We start from the raw sequence: 7,094 nt of genomic DNA on the forward strand, positions 1-7,094 counted from the left end.
CAGTTCATATGCCACGACAGTGCGAAGTAATAGGGTGTTGATGTTTCCAACAGTCAAATGTTCTACGTAATTATCATGTTTTATTCAATAAACTAACTACAATGACCATAATCCATTGTGCTGCTAAACTTCTCAGGTCTGTGTTTCTTTTACTCATTTTACTTTTTTTAAACATTTTAGTCATTTAGCAGACACTCTTATCCAGGGCAACTTACAGTAGTGAATGCATACATTTCATACTTTTTTTCCCCCTGTGCTGGCCCCCCATGGGAATCAAACCCACAACCCTGGCGTTGCAAACACCATGCTCTACCAACTGAGCTACAGGGAAGGCTTACTCCTGCTACTTAAGAGACAAAAGAATGTGCAATCAAGAGGGGATACATAGAGAGCAGTTCCTTTATGAGGTATCTCCACCTGAATATACATAATCTAAGTGATTGATAGTTGGTATTCAGCAGTCATAAAACTATGACTTATTTACTTTTAAGAACTACTAAAATAGTGATTTTGTCAGAAAGCAGAAGCAGCAGCTCTATATAGATGATATGATGACTTGGGTGATGACTTGGAATAAGCCGTTTTCAAAACGAGATGTTGCTTTTTAGGGGCAGTCGCTCTTTAAGTGCCTGTGCCTTTACCATCTTTGTCAAACAGAGTTACCAGCCTATGAGAAGTGAAACTTCTTCAGCTTCAAATTAGGATAATCTGCCAGAACCTTGCCCACAGCTGTTTCCCCCCACTCAATCACTACAGGCAGATGAATGGTGAGATGCCAGAGGAAGCTTTGAATAGGTCAGTAGCCTACAGAGTAATATGAGAAGAATGCAATTGCTGAATTTATGTAGATATAGTAATCTAAGTGTTTTGATAACTTTCAAATGTAGTTACAGGTCCATGTAGAATAATCAACCCTTACATAATAACATAGAGGCAGTGTTCTGCTTCTATGACAATGTGCACCTTTCACCTTTCATTGTCATTCCCAGCCAATAAAGATACTGTGCCTATTGGCATTTTGCCTGGTGTTAATGGGGCTACCTTCGCAAACATGTCAGAGTGGTCAAGTTTAAAGTTTTAATGTCACGTGCAAAAGTATAGTGAAATGCCTTTCTTGCAAGCTTTAAACCCAACAATGCAGTAATCAATAACAATGTAATACAAAAAATAACATAAGGTAGAACAAAAAAACAAGAAATACAAATAAGAAGAACATGAGAAGAACATGAGAAAGTAAGCATAGCATATATAGGGTAAGTCAGTTCCAGAACCATATTTACAAAGGGATACTGGAGTGATGAAGGTAGACATGTATAGGTGTAGGGTGACTAGGCACCAAGATATATGATAAACAGAGTAGCAGCAGCGTATATGATGATTGTATGTGATTGGGTGTGTGTCTGTGTGTGTAGAGTTAGTGTAAATGTATATGCATATTATGTGTGTGAGCAAAAACAATGAAGTGTGTGTGTGTTTGAGTGTCAGTGTGTGTGAGTGTGTAGGGCCCTGTGAGTGTGTATAGAGACTCAAATAGTCCATGTAGCCAATTTGTTAGATATTTAGTTAGCTATTAAGCAGTTTTATGGCTTGGGGATAGAAGCTGTTAAGGAGCCTGTTAGTGCCAGACATCAAGCACCAGTACCGCTTGCTGTGCGAAAGCAGAGAGAACTGTGAGAACAGGAGTTCACTGATCCAGGTGAAGATTACACAGGATTTCTCCCTCCCCATATTGACTGACACCATTCAATTTGCTCTCAGCTTGCATTTTTCTTTGTCTAAAGAATTCCGTTTTTTTTATTTAACTTTAAGACATATTGAGACATACAGTTGAAGTCGGAAGTTTACATACACCTTAGCCAATACATTTAAACTCAGTTTTTCACAATTCCTGACATTTAATCCAAGTAAAAATTCCCTGTCTTAGGTCAGTTAGGATCACCACTTTATTTTAAGAATGTGAAATGTCAGAATAATGACAAAGAGAATGATTTATTTCAGATGTAATTTCTATCATCACATTCCCAGTGGGTCAGTAGTTTACATACACTCAATTAGTATTTGGTAGCATTGCCTTTAAATTGTTTAACTTGGGTCAAAAGTTTCGGGTAGCCTTCCACAAGCTTCCCACAATAAGTTGGGTGAATTTTGGCCCATTCCTCCAGACAGAGCTGGTGTAACTGAGTCAGGTTTGTAGGCCTCCTTGCTCGCACACGCTATTTCAATTCTATCCACAAATGTTCTACAGGGTTGAGGTCAGAGCTTTGTGATGGCCACTCCAATACCTTGACTTTGTTGTCCTTAAGCCATTTTGCCACAACTTTGGAAGTATGTTTGGGGTCATTGTCCATTTGGAAGACACATTTGCGACCAAGCTTTGACTTCCTGACTCATTTCTTGAGATGTTGCATTATTATAAATACATAATTTTCCTACCTCATGATGCCATCTATTTTGGGAAGTGCACCAGCCCTCCTGCAGCAAAGCACCCTAACAACATGATGCTGCCACACCTGTGCTTCACGGTCGGGATGGTGTTCTTCGGCTTGCAAGCCTCCCCCTTTTTCCTTCAAAAATAACAATGGTCAAACAGTTGTATTTTTGTTTCATCAGACCAGAGGACATTTCCCCAAAAAGTACGATCTTTGTCCCCATGTGCAGTTGCAAACCGTAGTCTGGCTTTTTTATGGCGGTTGTGTAGCAGTGGCTTCTTCCTTGCTGAGCAGCCTTTCAAGTTATGTCGATATAGGACTCATTTTACTGTGGATATAGATACTTTTGTACTTGTTTCCTCCAGCATCTTCACAAGGTCGTTTGCTGTTGCTCTGGGATTGATTTGCACTTTTCGCACCAAAGTACGTTCATCTCTAGGAGACAGAATGAGTCTCCTTCCTGAGCGGTATGATGGCTGTGTGGTCCCAAGGTGTTTATACTTGCGTACTATTGTTTGTACAGATGAACGTGGTACTTTCAGGTGTTTGGAAATTGCTCCCAAGTATGAACCAGACTTGTGCAGGTCTACAATTCTTTTTCTGAGGTCTTGGCTGATTTCTTTTGATTTTCCCATGATGTCAAGCAAAGAGGCACTGAGTTTGAAGGTAGGCCTTGAAATCCATCCACAGGTACACCTCCAATTGAATCAAATTATGTCAATTAGCCTATAAGAAGCTTCTAAAGCCATGACATAATTTTCAGGAATTTTCCAAGCTGTTTAAAGGCACAATCAACTTGGTGTATGTAACTTCTGACCTACTGGAATTGTGATACAGTGAATTATAAGTGAAATAATCTGTCTGTAAACAATTGTTGGATAAATTACTTGTGTCATGCACAAAGTAGATGTTCTAACCGACTTGCCAAAACTATAGTTTGTTAACAAGAAATTTGTGGAGTGGTTGAAAAACGAGTTTTAATGACTCCAACCTAAGTGTATGTAAACTTCCGACTTCGACTGTTGGTGTCTTTTACAAATGCGCCCTATATAATAAATCATAAATATACACATTATACCCCAAATTAAACCCTGTGTATTCTGCATCATTATCAGGAAATTCCTATTCTCTTAGTTCTCTTTGTTTCCGCATGGTACGCAGTGCTGGTTTATCTCAATGGATGTCGGTGGCACCTCAATTGGGGAGAACGAGCTCGTGGTTATTACTGGAGCAACATTTATGGAATATTATCGAAAGCATGGTTTCCAGGCGTTTGATGCCATTCCATTTGCGCCGTTCCGGCCATTATTATGAGCCGTTCTCCTCTCAGCAGCCTCCAGTGATATATACACTACCGTTCAAAAGTTTGGGGTCACTTAGAAATGTCCTTGTTTTTGAAAGAAAAGTACATTTTTTGTCCATTAAAATAACATCAAGTGGACGATCACCCCCAACTGGTGGGTGTGGACCAGCTGAAGAACGGTTCCCACGTGGCTTAGGGGCAGCACAAATACCTCTCTAAATTCCCCCTGTTGGCACGACACCCGATACAAAAGGTTATTCTTGATTTGGATTTGGTGGTATCGCCAGTCACTCACCCCCAGAAGTATCTGTTCATCCACCGCTATCACTTGGGCTGCGGCCACTTTCAAGTTCGGATCCTCCCACTGGGCAGTCCCAAATTGTCCCCTCAGTTGGCCCCCAGCGGTTGTCTCGACTGCCCCCTCGTAATCGAGGAGGGGGAGGCTGGGCTCGTCCTCCAGTGATTCCCCAGTGGGTTCGGGTTCCGCCGCTCCCTCCGACTCCAGATCCGTAGATACAGGTTGGTCAACCGTTTGCTCATACCTTTTTCCCGGCTTGTATCTTTTTCCTCATCTTGTGCCTCCACAGGGCCGCGAACAGCGGACAAACTCGTCCCACTAGGAGAGGTACCGGCAACTCTGGTATGGCACCCACCATCATCTGGCAGTTCTTTGTGACATCACAATGTTGGCCCATACAGTTGGATACCTCTTTGTGTCACCGTGAACACAGGAAATGGACATCTCCCTACCCCGTTCGGTCCCCTGGTTCAGCAGGCTCGTGGTTACGAGCGTAACCATACTTCTGGAGTCTAATAGAGCTTCTGTCGTGTCTGTCAACCTTCACCAAGACCATGGGTGCAGTTGATTCGTGGTGTGCCCAACAGGAGGTGACGTAGTTCACTGTGTGACCCACCTCGCCTCCGGGCATGCTGATGGCATCGACTCCTCTCGAGACGGGTAATTCCAGGCAATGTGCCCCCGGGCGCCACACTCAAAACACCTCCTTGGTCTCCATCTACCTGGGGTCGTCGGTGGTGGGTCGGCCCTACCCCAGCCGTCTCTCCACGGGTTTGCGGTCCTTTGGCCCTGCCGACTGTCGGTTCGGGGTACAAAGTGGGGGGTTGTTCTTCCGTTCCCTCGAATGAGTCCCCGACTCGGCCCGGCTCCCACTCAGCAGGGCCTGAGTGTTCTGATGCGTCTCCACTGCTTCCAGGAGGCCTTCCAAGGTCTGGGGCGCGCATAGACTCGCTGCCCTCTTCATGTCTTGAGGTAGCGCCCGTAAGAAGTGATCCAGGACCACTTTGTCTAGGATGGAGAGGGTGGATACATCGGTTGGGAGCCATGCCCGGGTGACGCACAGTAGGTCGCTCATCTGGGCTCGGAGGGATGCGTAAGCTACGAACCTCCAGTTGTGGAACAGTTGAGCCCGATGGGCCAGGCTGTACCCATAGCGGCTGAGTATCTCCCATTTGAGTCCGTCGTAGTTAGCCGTCTGTTCGTCGTTCAGGTCCCAATACGCCTTTTGGGCATTCCCAGAGAGGAACGGGGCCAACAGACTTGCCCACTTCGGCCTTGGACATCCTTCCCATAGTGATGTCCGTTCAAACGTACAGAGGTATGTTTCGATGTCGTCGTCTGCCATTAGCTTGATTAAAAACTGGTTTGGATGTGATTCAGTAGACGCTCCTTCTTGTAGCTTCCTGATTTCCTCAATGAGGCGGATGTTTTGTAGCCGCTGTTCCTCCAGCGTTCGTTCCTGAACCGCCTGTTGTGCTTGTGTGGCTCCGAACTGAGCTATCAACTCATCCATGATGATGCTGCGTAAACGTCAACCCTGATCTGACCACGTTATCAAAATGCCCGCATTCTCCAACACTTGTGGCAGACCAGGGGGTTTGATTACTCACCAATCACAATCAGCCCCAATTAGTCCTGGCCGGAGAGCCCGTCGAGACCTGGCACGTCCAACAGAGGGGGCCATCGCCTCGTGATGTAGACTCCCCTGAGTCTCCCCCTGGTGGCTGACCTGCTGTAGGCCACAGTATATATATTAAAATACAAAAACACAGTCATGGGAAGCACAAATAAAACATTGCATTATTGATGTGATCCATCACACAAGTTTCACTCACTCTACTCACCCCAGAGCTTTGTCTATCATGTTAGATACGCACCTGTAACACCATTTTTTATTGGATAAAGGTTTTTGTTGAACATTTTAGTCTTTTAGCAGACACTCCTACAGTAAGTGTATACATATTCATATTGGTCCCCCCTGGGAATTGAACACAGAACCCTGGCATTGCATGCGCCATGCTCTAGGAATTGAGCCACACGGGATCTCCTGTGCCATCATGAGAATACTGAATAAAGGGGTTATTTACGTTATATTACGGTCATTAGTAATGAATGGGAATATGAACAAATAAATGTATAGAAAGCATTGACTTAAAGATGTCCTCTAGCATTTTTTTTTCCTCTTAAAAAGCGATATCCCAAGTATAAATCAAGTAAAGTACACACACTAAAGCGTTAAACCACCCTGTTTGTCTTTGTGTTGGGCGGTGTGAGTCATTTAGCTCATTAACACTTGGGCTGTGTATGTTCCTTTCTAAAGCAGAACGATGGGGGTTGTGGTCTTTGGGTGGGGACACTAGTGGCAGCATTGTTCCCCAGTCACTCTGTTACGTGTGTGTGTTCTGAGGTGCTCTGTCGCAGTGTGGGTGATGGTGTTGCTGCAGCTATTTCTGCTTGCACTAGTGACAGTGTGTGGGACCGGATGACAAGCGGCTCTTCTTCAGCTCACTTTGCATACCCAGCACTCAGTTTCATCCTGTAGGTTTATAGTCATCTCAACAAGGGCAACATGTATTCTGTCACCAGTTTCACATCTTTTCCAAAGTACATTTGTAGCTACCATTAAGATGTGACTGTCAGAGGTCAGTAAAATTCCTCCATCTGCTAGTTAGATGATACACAGGTCAGAGGAAAGAAAAATGTTTACGCTAACTGCTGGGAGAATGCAGAAGATTGCAATTACTCTAATTAATTGTATACCATTTCATGTTCCACTAATATTGCCTCATATCACATGGTTATTGTTAAATCATAATTTGTATTATTTTGGTAAACCCATGTGAACTTGAAAACAGTATGTCTGCAGTGGTGTGTATTCATGGCTGAAGAGAAACCAGGCTTCTCCAAATATTTGACTAATAAAAAAATTACAATGATAAAATAATGTATCTTTCGTCTCACTGTGTTTTCATAATTTTCCTGGCTGAATCTCACTGGAGAAATAATCAGAGAAATAATCCAAGTGAGGAAAACAGCGCCCCTCTGTTTCAGAGCGCCCCTTTAT

Source organism: Salmo salar, chromosome ssa17, assembly GCF_905237065.1.
Source record: "Salmo salar chromosome ssa17, Ssal_v3.1, whole genome shotgun sequence".
NCBI lineage: Eukaryota > Metazoa > Chordata > Actinopteri > Salmoniformes > Salmonidae > Salmo > Salmo salar.